The 15714-nt window shown below is 40.0% G+C and overlaps 1 long non-coding RNA gene across 6 annotated transcripts in view; it reads right to left on the bottom strand.

Moving 5' to 3' along the window:
- The window catches only part of LOC136794968 (uncharacterized), a 143329-nt gene that overhangs the window by 106517 nt on the left and 21098 nt on the right, over positions 1 to 15714 (bottom strand). For 5 of the 6 annotated variants that reach the window (XR_010842494.1, XR_010842491.1, XR_010842489.1 and 2 more), the window contains one exon: positions 7334 to 7425. The exons of the other annotated variant lie outside the window; for it this stretch is intronic. This is a non-coding gene — a long non-coding RNA (uncharacterized lncRNA). The remainder of the gene's footprint in view (positions 1 to 7333; positions 7426 to 15714) is intronic. 6 annotated transcript variants of the gene reach the window in all.

Below are 15714 nucleotides of genomic sequence, written 5' to 3'. Positions count from 1 at the left end.
ATTTGAACAAACACTGGCCAAGTTATCTTGATCAGCAACTTTCAGCCATTTGAGGACCAAAAGCTTCTCTGAGAATTTAAAAAACAAATTCCTCAAATTCCTCAAAGCCACCAAAAATGAAATACTCAGTACTAATCTTTGATGCAACGAGTTTACTTGGGAACAGACATAACAGTTCAGGGAACAGAAATTATTTCAGATCCGAAGTCCTAGCAGGAAAAGCTGAAGGAAATAAGAATTGCACAGTTATAGGGGAAACCTTAGGCGATTATGGCTTTTTAAAAAGGCTTCAGAGGGCTACCCTGGTGGTGCAGTGGTTAAGAATCCGCCTGCCGATGCAGGGGACACGGGTTCAAGCCCTGGTCCGGCAAGATCTCACATGCCACAGAGCAACTAAGCCTGTGCGCCACAACTACTGAGCCTGAGCTCTAGAGTCCGTGCGCCACAACTACTGAGCCCGTGTGCCACAACTACTGAAGCCCACGCGCCTAGAGCCCGTGCTCTGCAACAAGAGAAGCCACCGCAACGAGAAGCCTGCGCAGCGCATCTAAGAGTAGCCCCCGCTCGCAGCAACCAGAGAAAGCCTGCACACAGCAATGAAGACCCAACACAGTCAAAAATAAACAAATAAATAAAATTTTAAAAAGGCTTTAGAGACTTTAATTCCCTTTAAAATAGAGAGACTGAGAGCCATTCAAAAGAGAACTGTCACAGATAAAGCAAGCATATCAGCAATATTAGGACAGATTTTCCTTCCCATGCTGCTCAATTAAAAGGTTTCAATATTGGTCCAGGTGAACTTTTTGCCTTCCAGTGAGCATTGAGTACCAGACCCCATGCAAGCTGCTGATCACGTATGTTTTACACAGCATGAAATTCACTCGTATTCAGTGTATAATTCAATGATTTTTAGTAACTTTACCAAATGGTGCAACTATCATCATCAGTCAGTTTAAGTATAGTTTCACCTCCCCTAAGAAGCTCGCTCATGACCACTTACAGGTGATCTCTGCCCCCAGTTCTAGCCTCAGAGAACCACTAATCTAGTTTCTGTCTATAAATTTGCCTTTTCTGGTTATTTCATGTTCATACAATATGTGCTTGCCTGTGTGTGGCTTCTTTCCCTTAGCATCATGTTTCTGAGGTTCTGACATAGCCTGTGTCCGTAGTTTGTTCCTTTTGGGGGCTGAAAAGTATTCTGTCGCATGCACCGGCCACATTGTGTCTATACATTCGTCAGTTGATGGACAGTGGGTTGTTTCTAGTCTGGGACTATTATGAACAAAGCTTCTCTGAACACTCAGGTGGGATTCTTTGCGTGGATACATGTTTCCATTTCTCCTGAGTAGACACGTAGGAGCAGAACTGCTGGGCACGTGGTAGTTTTATGTTTAACTTTTTGAAAAAAATTGCCAAACTATTTTCCAAAGTGGTGTGGCCAGTTTTTGAGATGAGGAAGATTATTTGCTCGGAACCGGTCTAAAACCCAGCCGCTACTTTCTACTCACCCCCAACCAGAAGCACTAGCCTGCACTTCAGCGAGCTCCAGTCTGGATTACAGGTGTGAGGATAATAAGGGTTAGGGACAGAACTGCTGCAGTCACCATGATAGCTTTCCCTGGGCGGAAAGACTTCTCCCTAGGGAGACTTTCTAAGAAAAGTCATCAGGGGCGTGCAAAATTTAAAGGAACAGAACATGATTCCCATATAAGGCAGCCTGTAGTAACTGTTTACTGGATCCAGAGTTTCTGTTTGGGAGGACGAAGAGTTCTGGAAATGGATAGTGGTGATGGTCGCACAACATCACGAATATACTTAATGCTGCTGAACTGTACACTTAAAAAATGGTTACGATGGTAAATTTTATGTTACGTATATTTTGCCCCAATTTTTTTTTAACATCTTTATTGGAGTATAATTGTTTTACAATAGTGGGTTAGTTTTTCCTTTACAACAAACTGAATCAGTTATACATATACATATGTTCCCATATCTCTTCCCTCTTGCATCACCCTCTCTCCTACCCTCCCTATCCCACCTCTCTAGGTGGTCACAAAGCACAGAGGTTATCTCCCTGTGCTATGTGGCAGCTTCCCACTAGCTATCTAATTTACATTTGATAGTGTATATATGTCCCTGCCACTCTCTCACTTCGTCACAGCCCACCCTTCCCCCTCCCCCTATCCTCAAGTCCATGCTCGAGTAAGTCTGTGTTTTATTCCCGTCCTACCACTAATCTCCTCATGACATTTTTTTCCTTTAGAGTCCATATATATGTGTTAGCATACGGTATTTGTTTTTCTCCTTCTGACTTACTTCACTCTGTATGACAGACTCCAGGTCCATCCACCTGATTATAAATAACTCAGTTTCATTTCTTTTTATGGCTGAGTAATATTCCATTGTGCCCCAATTTTTTAAAAAGCAAAGAACAGCATCTGGTCACATCATTCCTTTGCATAAATCCTTCATTGTCTTCCTACTACACTCAGCATAAAATTCAAATTCCTTACCAAGGCCTGCAATATCCTGCACAATCTGGCTCCCGCCCCATCTTTCCACCTCTGCCATTCTTGGTCACTTTGGCCTCCTTTCTTGAACCTTGAGCCTTTGCTGCCTCTAGGCCTTTGCTCCTGCTGGCCCCTCCCTCCAAGGCGCTTCCCAGTTCTCCTGGGGGACTCGGCCTCATCCTTCAAGCCTCAACTCAAATTCACCTTCTCAGAGAGACCCTCCTTAGGTAGCATCCCCAAGTCTGTCTGTCTCTCTTCCTCCACGCTTTGCTTATTTCCTTCCTAGCATTTACTACAAGCGGTAATGATCTTGTACTATTTTTTTGTCTACCTCCCCCAGTGGAAGTAAGCTCCATGGTGGCGACTTCCTTCTCTGTTTCGCTAACCCGCTACCCCTAGCACAAACATACTGCCTGGTACAGAGCAAGCCTTTGAAAAATATTTGTTGACTATGATAAATAAATAAAAAGAGCTCTCAAGTGTCAAGGAATGAGACTTAATTGCATTTTTAACTATGTTAAGCTTGCATTTAAACATTCATTCTGAAGTTGATTTTTTTAATAAAAAATTAATAGCCCTCCCTGGCCTAGTTTCACACTAATGATTTTTACAAGACTCTTACCCACAAACAAGTGTGATATGGAAAAAAATAATCTGGGAAGATTTATTTGCCTTGTATAAATTATTACTTTTTAAGAACCACTTATAAGAGTTAGACAAAAAAGATTAAGATATTTCTGAAGCTCCTTTACACACAAATTATATATTTTAAAAAAAGATCATTGAAAAAGGAATCACACACCCTTCTAATAAAATATTTTCCATAACTCCTTTGCTTAAAGTCAAAAGAATGAATACTAAATTCTAAAATTATAACGGGGAGTGCACAAAAAAATTCCCAAGAGAGATGGAAGAAAATTGAATTCACATATTAAAATTCTATAATATCTATGGAGGCTTCACTCTTGTATTCTGGCTACACGGTAAGTTTACTATTTGTAACAAAAGTGACAAATTCAGAGTTACTTACCCAATGGCAATGCGCCTACTGGTCAAAACTGCAAAATGTAAGGAATCCACTCTAATTCCGATCCTCTATTCTCTGGGTATTCCGTGCCCTACCGCTATGGCACCCTGCCTTGAACTGTCATTTAAGGCAGCATTCCATCATCTTGTCCCAGTTAAAACCTGCTTATTCTGTGTCCAATCCTTCAAGCCAGTGCTGTAGGCAGAACATCTGATAAACTAAACCAGAACGATGTGTTAATGGAACCCAAAGCACTTAGGCGCCACCACAGACTGTCCACTAACATGTGTTAGCCGTGGCCTCTTAAAGACAAAGCCTTACTAAGAAGGCATGGCTGCATGGCTTCAGTAGTGAAATCCAGGGAGCACCAGAGGAGACAAAGGTTTTAGATGAAAAAGCACAGCCTGAGGCACCCACAAAACCCTGAAAGAGGAGATGACCAGTAGGTTTTTGGATTTGTGAGTCTGAGACTCAGGAGAGAGATTTGGGCTGGAAAAAAATAGACTTGGGAGCATCAGCCCATGAATGATCATTAGAACCAGGACAGCATGAGTACCTCAGATTGCCCAAGAAAAGTGTGTCCAGTTAGAGGAGAGAATCACTCCTCTTGGTTTCTGCTGGTACCCTTTTGTCTGCCTCTCTCCCAGAGCCTGCCGCCATTCCGGCCACCTCCATTCTTTCTCAATTCAGGAGCAAGGGTTGTCCTTTTGATGACTTGATTCTTTTCCTCAAAGCTCCCCAAAGACCAACCCCATCTCCCTGAGAAAAGGCCAAGTCTTGACAATGGCTTACAAGGACTACAGGATCTGGAGCCCGTTGTTTCTCTGACCTCATATCCTAGGGTTCACTACATCCCATCACCGGGGGCATTCTTCCTGTCCTGAGACACCCCAGGCTAGCTCCTTGCCTTAGGGTTTTTGCACTTCTGCACTCTCTGCCTGGGATGCTTCTCACTTGTCCTATTTTATTTTTTTTTAATTGGGGTAAAGTTGTTTTACAATGTTGTGTTAGTTTCTACTGTACAGCAAAGTGCAGTTTCCTGTGCTATACAGCAGGTTCTCATTAGTTATCTATTTTATACATATTATTGTATATATGTCAGTCCCCATCTCCCAATTCATCCCACCCCCTTTTCCCCCTTTGGTGTCCAAACCTTTGTTCTCTATGTCTGTGTCTCTATTTGTGCCTTGCAAACAGGTTCATCTGTACCATTTTTCTAGATTCCACATAAATGCGTTAATATATGATATTTGTTTTTCTCTTTCTGACTTACTTCACTCTGTATGACAGTCTCTAGGTCCATCCAGGTCTCTACAAATGACCCCATTTCGTTCCTTTTTATGGCTGAGTAATATTCCATTGTATATATGTACCACATCTTCTTTATCCATTCCTCTGTCTATGGGCATTTAGGTTGCTTCCATGATCTGGCTACTGTAAATAGTGCCACAATGAACACTGGGGTGCATGTGTCTTTTATGGCTTTCTCTGGTTATATGTCCAGTAGTGGGACTGCTAGGTCATATGGTAATTCTATTTTTAGTTTTTTAAGGAACCTCCATACTGTTCTCCATAGTGGCTGTATCAATTTACATTACCACCAACCATGCAAGAGGGTTCCCTTTTCTCCACACCCTCTCCAGCATTTATAGTTTGCAGATTTTTTTGGTGATGGCCACTCTGACCAGTGTGAGGTGATACCTCATGTAGTTTTGATCAGGCTCCCTGACTTCAAACTATACTACAAAGGTACAATAATCAAGACAGTATGGTATTGGCACAAAAACAGAAAAATACATCAATGGAACAGGATAGAAAGTCCAGAAATAAACCCACGCACCTACGGTCAACTAATCTATGACAAAGGAGGCAAGAATATACAATGGAGAAAAAACAGTCTCTTCAATAAGTGGTGCTGGGAAAACTGGACAGCTACATGTAAAAGAATGAAATTAGAACACTCCCTAACACCATACACAAAAATAAACTCAAGGGGCTTCCCTGGTGGTGCAGTGGTTAAGAATCTGCCTGCCAATGCAAGGGACATGGGTTTGAGCCCTGGTCCAGGAAGATCCCGCATGCCGTGGAGCAACTAAGCCCGTGTGCCACAATTACTGAGCCTGCACTCTAGAGCCCATGTGCCGCAACTACTGAAGCCCATGCACCTAGAGCCTGTGCTCCGCAACAAGAAAAGCCACCGCAATGAGAAGCCCGCGCACCACAACCAACAGTAGCTCCCACTTGCCGCAACTAGAGAAAGCCCACACGCAGCAATGAAGACCCAACGCAGCCAAAAAACAAAACAAAACAAAACAAACTCAAAATGGATTAAAGACCTAAATGTGAGACCGGACTCTATAAAACTCTTAGAGGAAAATGTAGGCAGAACACTCTAAGACATAAATCACAGCAAGATCCTTTTCGACCCACCTCCTAGAGAAATGGAAATAGAAACAAAAATAAACAAATGAGACCTAATGAAACTTAAAAGCTTTTGCACAGTAAAGGAAACCATAAACAAGACGAAAAGACACCCCTCAGAATGGGAGAAAATATTTGCAAACAAATCAATGGACATAGAATTAACCTCCAAAATATACAAACAGCGCATGCAGCTCAATATCAAAGAAACGAACAATCCAATCAAAAAATGGGTGGGGGCTTCCCTGGTGGCGCAGTGGTTGAGAGTCCGCTTGCCGATGCAAAGGGCACGGGTTCGTGCCCCGGTCCGGGAAGATCCCACATGCCGCGGAGCGGCTGGGCCCGTGAGCCATGGCCGCTGAGCCTGCACATCCGGAGCCTGTGCTCCGCAACGGGAGAGCCCACAACAGTGAGAGGCCCGCGTACCGCAAAAAAAAAAAAAAAAAAAAAAAATGGGTGGAAGACCTAAATAGGCATTTCTCCAAAGAAGACATACAGATGGCCAAGAGGCACATGAAAAGATGCTCAACATCATTAATTATTAGAGGGATGCTTTTCTAGATACCCACAGGTCGGTTCCTTTCCCTTTTTTAAGGCTTTGCTCCAATATCATAATCTCAGAAATGCCTATTCTGATTTACTCCTTCTTTAAATTCCCACCTCCCCCTACCCCATACTCCCTATCCCCCTGTTCTGTTTATTTTTTTCTAAAACACTTATTAACGTCCAGTTTCGTAATGATTTATTTTATTATGCGTACACTTAAAAATTTCTCCAAGGGCAGGGAGTTTTGTTTGTTTTGTTTGCTAATGTGTCCCAAGTACCTAGAATAATGTCTGGCATACAGTAGGCTCAATATATATTAGTTGAATGTCAAATGAAATCTAGGAGAGAATCCTGAGGACTTGAACATTAAATGTTAGGCAGAAGATCAGCACCTTCCTCTCCCCTCCCACGCCCCCCCCCGCAAAAGAAATAGACAAGAAACTTCTTGAAAGACAAAAGAAAATTAGGAGATTATGATTTAAATGAATAAAAGGGAGAAGATGTTTCAAGAATAAAGAGGTGGGCAAGAGTGTCAAATGCTGACCAAGAGTCAAATGAGATGAAGACTGAAAGACATCTAGTGGATTTACTAACAAAGAATGTGTTCACCTTGGAGAGAGAAGTTTCAGTGACATGTAGCTAAGACACATAGGAAAAATTTCAACAGAGCTCACTGAAAGTTAAGAGAAAACAAAAGAAAAATTTAAACCATGAAATCATCAAGCTTATAAAATACAGATATTAGATTTTACAGTTTCAGTTGTTGATGTGTAACAAACCATCCCAAAACTTAATGATTTAAGACGGCAATAGTTAGATTATCACTCACGGTGTGGGTTGGTTGGATTCAGCCAGGCAGTTCTGCTTCATATGATGGCAGATGAGGTTGCAGTCATCTAAGGCAGCAGTCAGCAAACTTTGCTATAAAGGGCCAAATAGTAAATATTTTAGGCTTTGCGGGTCATAAGGTCTCTATCATGGCTATTCTACTCTGCCATTGTAGTGAGAAAGCAGTCATAGATAATATATAAACAAATGGGCATGGCTGTGTTCCAGTAAAACTTTATTTACAGAATCAGATGGCAGGCCACTTTTGGCTGAAAGCCATAGTTTTCTCACCCTTGATTTAGGGGCTGAACTAGGGTGACACATCCAAGGTGGCTCACTCCTGGAGTGCCTTATTACTCCTCAGTGTGGCTTCTGCATGTGGCTTGGGCTGTTACAGCACAATGGCTGGTTCCAGGAATGAAAAGTGGACGTTGACAAGGCTTCTAAGGTTTAGCCTGGAACTTTCACACCAGGAGGCATGGTTCACTGGAGGCTACCAAATGTAACAACCTCACAACTCTCAGAGTTTTGCTTATTAAAGCTGTGCTCCATTGCACATTCCGTCTAGAGACCCTCACCTAAGGAAAAGACACCGTGACTTGTAAAGCCATCCTTTCCATCATCAACCCTTTCAAGAGTTCTTTTTTTTTTTTGTACCATCAACTGAAAGACTGTATGATTTATTATTTTAAGACAGCCTGAGAAATTATTTCCTTTCCATTAGCCTGGGAAACTCTAGGTCTTCTGACACCCACCCTTGAAAATGCAATTTCCAACACACTTTACTTAAGCTATAAAGCACAACCCACTAAGATCTATCCGAGTGATGTTAGATCATTAACATCACTAAGTGAATTATAATCTAAATGTTCTATGTATTATATTCATATGTAATATATCATGTAACATATGCATATATTAACATATAATCTATATGTTCTATAGGTAATCATAATTTATGTAATAATCTATATGAATATTTACTCTCTCATCAATTTAAAAATAATAAATATTCATTTACTCTCTCATCAATTTAAAAATTATTTCTTTAACACTTATTAACTGTTAGATCTTTACTAGGTTGTGGTGGTTACAGCCATCACCTTGTTCTTTTTTTTTTTTTATAAACTTATTTATTTATTTTTGGCTGTGTTGGGGCTTCATTGCTGCGCGCTGGCTTTCTCTAGTTGCGGCGAGCGGGGGCCACTCTTCATCACGGGTGCGCGGACCTCTCACTGTTGCGGCCTCTTATTGTGGAGCACGGACTCCAGACACGCAGGCTCAGTAGCTGTGGCTCACGGGCTTAGCTGCTCCGTGGCATGTGGGATCTTCCCGGACCAGGGTTCGAACCTGTATCCCCTGCATTGGCAGGCAGACTCTCAACTACTGTGCCACCAGGGAAGCCCATCACCTTGTTCTTAATGCAGGCTGATAACCTATTAGGTAACGTTGAGCATACAGTAAAACAAAGACTGCATGAAATCAAATAATTTCCAGGGGACTGAATAAAAAGGGAGGAATTTAATTATCTTAAAATTTTTGAACCACAGGAGAACTGAGTGCATACACATAATTTTAGGTTTATATTCTAGTGAACCAATATGGTTTGATGTATCCAGACTACTTTAGTCAAATACTATCATTATATTGATAAGAAAATAATACTTGAATACCTACAAGAAGAACTGATTCTACCCTTTAAAACTATGACCAAAAATTACTAAACATGCTGTCAGGGATGTGTGGTTGTATGCCAGGGCAACAAGACACTACCAGGTGAATATATCTCATCTTCCCCGTGTCAGTTTTAGTTTAATATTTTGGGAGAAAAAACTTTAACTGATGAGGACTTTATAATTCTTATCACAATACAGTGAAATGACAAAATATTTTAAAGGCCTTTACAGGTGAAAATTAAAACAATCTCTATTAAAAAATAGTCAGGTGAAAGTGGAAATAAAAACCACAACAGGAGTATTTCTTAAAAAAATAAAGCATTATATATGAGAATTTATGGCAGACATTAGAGCAGTGATCAAAGAGAAATTCATAACCTCAAATACTTATATCCATAAAGATAAAAGAAGGAAAACAAGTGAATGACACCCCAACTCAAAAAGCTAAAAAAACAAAGTCAACCAAATAACTTAAGGAAAGCAGTAATACATATTAAAGCAGAAATTAAAATCCCAGAAAAATAAGAGAACTAATTAATAGATTAAAATTGTTCCTTGGGGGTGAGGGGCACACACTGGCTAACATAAAGAAAAAAACATAAATATAGAAAAAAAGGAAAGTGAGAAATGTCTTAACATGAAGGAGATTTTAAAAATCATGGGGCTTTCCTGGTGGCGCAGTGGTTGAGAGTCCGCCTGCCTATGCAGGGGACATGGGTTCGTGCCCCGGTCTGGGAAGATCCCACATGCCACGGAGCAGCTAGGTCCGTGAGCCATGGCTGCTGAGCCTGTGCATCCGGAGCCTGTGCTCCGCAATGGGAGAGGCCACAGCAGTGAGAGGCCCGCGTACAGAAAAAAAAAAAAAAAAAAAAAAAATCATGGAAGACTACATTGCACAATTCTACACAAACAAATTTGAAAACTTAGATAAAATGGATAACTTTCTATTAATACAATTTTACAAAATTGACCCCAGTAGAAAGAAAATTCTTAAGCAGACATATTTCCTTTAAAATTTTTAAGGACATTTTAAAGAACTACCCCATAAAAAAATCGTCACGCTCAGATAGTTTCAGAGAGGAATTCTACCAAATCTTGAAAATTCGAGTAATCGCAATGCTATGTGAATTATTTCATAGCATAGAAAACAGAAGTGTTTAACTTTTGTATAAAGCAAGATTAACATTCCTACTTAAACTTAATAAATATAGCATATACACATAAACTTAAAGATCAGTCTCACAAATATTGATACAAAAAAAATAACACCTAAATAAAACATTAGCAAACAGGATCCAATAGCATGATTGAGTGGAATTTATATGAGGAGTGCAACAATGGTTTGATATTAAGAAATCCTTTAATATAATTCACCATATTAATATAAGAAGAACATTTGTGTGATTGTTTTCAATAAATGCTGAAAAGACTTTTGATAAAATTCAACACTCATTCCAATATTAAATAAAATAGGAAGATGGATATTTCCTTAACACAATAAAAAAAATACCTAAGTCCAAAAGCCAGCTTTCTATTTAATTGGGAAACACTAGAGACATTCCCACTAAAGTCAGGTATATGGCAAGGATGCCAACTATCTCTACTACTACATGTTTAACACCATATTTGAGGTATCAGCCAAGGCAATTAGACAGGAGGAACAATTTGAATTATCAAAATTGGAAACTGAGAAGTAAAACTATATTTGCAGATGACATGATATTATTCTTGCAAAAGCCACGTGGTCCAAAGATAAAACTAACTTAAACAAAAAAAGCAGTTCAATAATATAGCAGGATATAAAATTAACCTACAGAAATCAACAGGTATGTATACACAAACAATGACAGCTAAAAGGGGTAACAAAAACAAAACCCCATTTACAATAGCAACAAGAACAAAGATAAAATATTTAGATATTAACAAGAAATGTGTAAAAGTTATATGAGGAAATCCCATATGAGCATTCCTGAAACATGTAAAAGTATACTTCATGGAAAGACATTCCTTGCTTTTGGGAAGTATCACCCATCATAAAGATATCACCTAACCCTAAATTGTAAATGTAATGCAATTCCAAAAAAAATACTAATAAGTTTTTTTGTTTCTGGCACTGGACAAGTTGAGTCTAAACTTCATTTATGTTTTTAAAAATGAAGTGCACAAGAATAGGTAGAAAAATTGAAAAATAAAGACAAGAAGGGAAGACTAGCTCTAATAGCATTGAAACATACTACAAAACCTCTATAATTAAAGCTGTGTGGTATTGGAGCATAATATAGACAGAATAGCAGAAAAAATAGGAAGTCCAGAAACAGACCCAGGTATATATAGAAATTTAGCATTAGACTATATATTCAGGATAAATACCCAGAAGTGAGATTGATGGGGCAGAGAGGAAATATAGTTATTTTTAGATATTTAGATATTTTTAGATATTATTGCTTATTTTCTCATGGGCTCACCAACAGTGTGTCTTGTCAAGGTTTTGAATGTTTGTCATTTAGATAAATGAAGGTGGTATCTCAGTGCAGTTTTAATTTGCATCCTCCTTTATGAATGGAATTTAATCTTTCCATTTGTTCAAGAGCATTTTGCATATTTTTATATCTCCCTTTTTTAATGAAGGAATTTACATACAATAAAATGTACAGATATAAAGTGTTCAGTTCAATGAATTTTGACAATTGAATACATCTATGTACACACCACTCAGAACAAGATCTAGGATGTTTCGATCACCCCAGAAAATCCCCTTGTGTTCCTTTCCAGCCAGTCCTCCCACCCGCTACAGAGGCAGCCACTTTCTGATTTCTATCACCATAGATTAGTTTTGCTTGTTCTTGGACTTTGTGTAAATGGAATATACATTATGTGTATCTATTTTGTATATGTGTCTGATTCTTTCGCTCAATGTAATTTTTTAACATCTTTATGGAATATAATTGCTTTACAATGTTGTATTAGTTTCTGCTGTAATGTAATTTTTTTGATTCATCCATTAATCCATGTTGAGCATTAGTTCATTTCTGTTTATTACTGAGTACAATTCCATTCTATGCATATAACACAATGTTTGCAAAATTAAATTTTATCTTCCATATGGTTTCTCATTGTTGAGGAATGGAGTTGCAAATGTGGAAAGGAAGAAGGATACAATGAATCCTGGGCTGTTTGACTGGAATTGGAGCTATCAGTGTGAACTCATAGCCTTTAATATGTATAGACAGATGTAGAAATAACTACAGATATGTGTGGGTATATGTGTGTATGTGCATGTATATACATAGATGTATTTCCTGGCTCTGACAGCATGGAAGCAGTGTCATACCAATAGTAATGAGTACACCCACCACCTATGCCTTGGTTTCTAAATACCATCCTTCATGAAAAAAGAATCAGTGGGGCTTCCCTGGTGGCGCAGTGGTTGAGAATCCGCCTGCCGATGCAGGGGTCACGGGTTCGTGCCCTGGTCCGGGAAGATCCCACATGCCGCGGAGCAACTAAGCCCGTGAGCCATGGCCGCTGGGCCTGCGCGTCCGGAGCCTGTGCTCCGCAACGGGAGAGGCCACAGCAGTGAGAGGCCCGCATACCACAAAAAAAAAAAAAAAAAAAAAAAAAAAAAAGAATCAGTGCCCTTTGGAGAAATGGCTGATTCCAGGGCTGAGGCAGAGAAAGTACAAGGTCAGTCTGGAATATCTTCTGCCAGACATTAAGAACACTCTCAAAAACTGATGTAGCTATCTCAAAAGGACAGAGGAGGTGGTGTGAAGGAATTTTCTCTGGCCAAACTTCAGACAATATGAGCATCAAAATGCATAAAAACAAGAAGGGATTAACACAGATTAAATTTTTAAAAATCCACAAGTCCCTATTGTTACTAAAAATAAAAAATAAATATTGCATAGAGGGAAAGGCTTTTTAAAAGATAGAATAATACCAACTCAAAAATGTAAGAAGTAATGATAGAAATAGAAAAATCACCATTTTATAATCACCAGAGGAATAACTGATTCAGACAAAAATCACCATAGTGTAGAAGGCTGCTGGAAAACAGGACATTTACGTGACCTCATGTGAATTCCTTACTAATTATACAGGGGAAATGTACTGTTACAATGGTGGACTCAGCAGGCACCATATTAACCAAGTGATCAAAGTGAACACTGCCAATAATTGCACACACCGATATCATGTGTCCCTGAGGGGATGCACTGAGAAGTACATAGTATTCCATCCAAAAATGTTGAATCTCATCATAAGGAAAGAATCAGAGAGTTCCAAATTAAGGGACGTTTGGCAACTGGAGCTTGGGCTCCAAAAATATCAATGGCATAAAAGACAAAAAGAGGAGACTAAAGAAATAAGAAAACCAAATGCAATGTGTCATCCTTGACTGGATCCCAGAGCAGGGGAAGAAAAAAAAACAAACACTTTAAAGGACATTATTGAGATACTTGGGGAAATTTGAATATGAGCTATATGTTAGATAATATTATTGCATCAATGTCAAATTTCTTGAGTATAATAATGAAATTGCGGTTACGTAAGAGAATGTTTCTGTTCTTTGGAGGTATAACCTTAAGTACTTAGGGATGAAGTGTCATTGTACCTGCAACTAACTCTTAACTGGTTTAGAGGGGGGAAAAAAAGGGAAATATCTTTAGGTTCTTTTGTGTGTATCTTTCCATAGGCATGTGTGAAGAGAGAAATAAAGTGGATGTGGCGAAATGTTAACAACAAATCTGATGAAAACGGGTGTTGATTGTACTATTTCTTTTTTAACTTTTCTGTAGGTTCAAAATAAAAATGTGGGAAAAAAACATTATTTTTAAACTAAATGGATTCAATACAATTCACAACATATTTCTCATTTCAAACAGGAGACTTCCAAAAGATGCTTAGACTGACCATGCTTGCTTTGAGCTATGACCCTAGACCCCCCAGGAAATAAACACTACCTTCAAGGTCACTTCAAGGTGAACAGTCCTTCAATGGGGAGGTTCAAGGAGCTTGGTCCGGGGGATAGGATGCATCCCTTTGGGGCTGGCTGGACGCCTCAGTTCATTAGAATAGGTCAAGGTCACTGCTGGGAGTGAACCCGTGTTTCATCTCCACAGCCACCATCTCTTCCAGTTCTTCTGGCAGTAGCCACTATTCCTTCGAGGAACTGTGATTCCCACTCCACGTACTTCTGTTGGAGATGCCAATCATGGGACCCTGTTCCCCAGCTAAATGAACTATAAGTAATCCAAGACTGGCCAAAATAGACCCCAGCCTCGTGGCCACAGAGATTAGCCCAGGGAGGGGTATGTGACCTAAGCTGGGTCCATCAGGCTCCTATCCTGATATTTTGTTAATGGATGCTCACCTTCCTCTGGGTTCCTTCGGACAGGATAATGAAAATCTGGAGCTGTCCGTTCCAGCAGCAAAAAGAGTCAAGACTACCACGCTCAGTTGCTGTGCTGTTCTGCAGAGTGAGGTGCTGGCTTTGCTCTGGCATCGTTCAACTCACTGCAGCTCCGTGATTACGGTTCCCTCGTGGCCCTTGTGACTCCTGGGTCACCTGCTCCTGATTTACAGCTGTCTCACCTCACCCTCGGTTTTGTTTTCCACTGTTTCATTTACCCTCGGTCAACCGCAGTCTGGAAACATTAAGCGGAAAATTCCCAAAGTAAACAATTCATACGTTTGGGGGGGGGGTGTGTTTCTTGTTTTGTTTTTGCTGCACCGTGTGGATTGTGGGATCTTAGTTCTCTGACCAGGTAACGAACCCAGGCCACAGCGGTGAAAGCACCGAATCCTAACAACTGGACCGCCAGGGAATTCCCAACAGTTCGTAAGTTTTAAATCACGTGCCCTTCTGAGTAGCGTGATGAAATCTCGCGCCATCTCGCCCCATCTCGTGATATCTCGCCCAGGACACGCGCTATCCCTTTGTCCCGCGGATCTTGCCTGTCAGCCACTTAGCAGGCCTCTCAGTTATCAGATGTACTGTCGAGGCATCTCACAGTGCTTGTGTTCAAGTGACCCTTATCTTCCTTAATAATGGCCCCAAAGCGCAGAAGTAATGATGCTGGCAATTCGGATAATGCCAAAGAGACGCCACAAAGTTCTTCCTTTAAGTGAAAAGGTGAAAGTTCCCCCACTTAATGAGGAAAGGAAGAGAAATCATCTGCTGAGGTTGCTAAGATCTACGGTAAGAATGACTCTTCTATCTGTGAAACTGTGAAGAAGGAAAAAGAAATTCATGCTAGTTTGGCTCTCAAACCTCAAACTGCAAAAGTTACAGCCACGGTGCGTGATAAATGCTTAGGTAAGACGGAAAAGGTTTTAAATTTGTACGATAAGACATTCTGAGAGAGAGAAAGAAACCACCTTCACACCATGTTTATTACAGTATATTGTTATAACTGTTCTGTTTTATTTTTAGTTATTGTTGCTAATCTCTTACTGTGCCTAATTTATAAATTAAACTTATCACATGTATATATGTATAGGAAAAAAAGTTTATATAGGGTTTGGTACTTACGTATCTGTGGTTTCAGGTATCCATTGGGAGTCATGGGATGTATCCCCTGAAGATAAGGGGGGATTACTATACAGGCAGCATCTTATGCCACAGACTGAGCTCTACTTTATGGATCACGCGGCACATATGCATGTGGGCACACGCGAGCACACATACACAATCCTCTGCAAAACG

This window comes from Kogia breviceps, chromosome 10 (genome assembly GCF_026419965.1).
Source record: "Kogia breviceps isolate mKogBre1 chromosome 10, mKogBre1 haplotype 1, whole genome shotgun sequence".
Taxonomy (NCBI): Eukaryota; Metazoa; Chordata; class Mammalia; order Artiodactyla; family Physeteridae; genus Kogia; species Kogia breviceps.
This window is presented reverse-complemented; position numbering and strand designations above follow the sequence as displayed.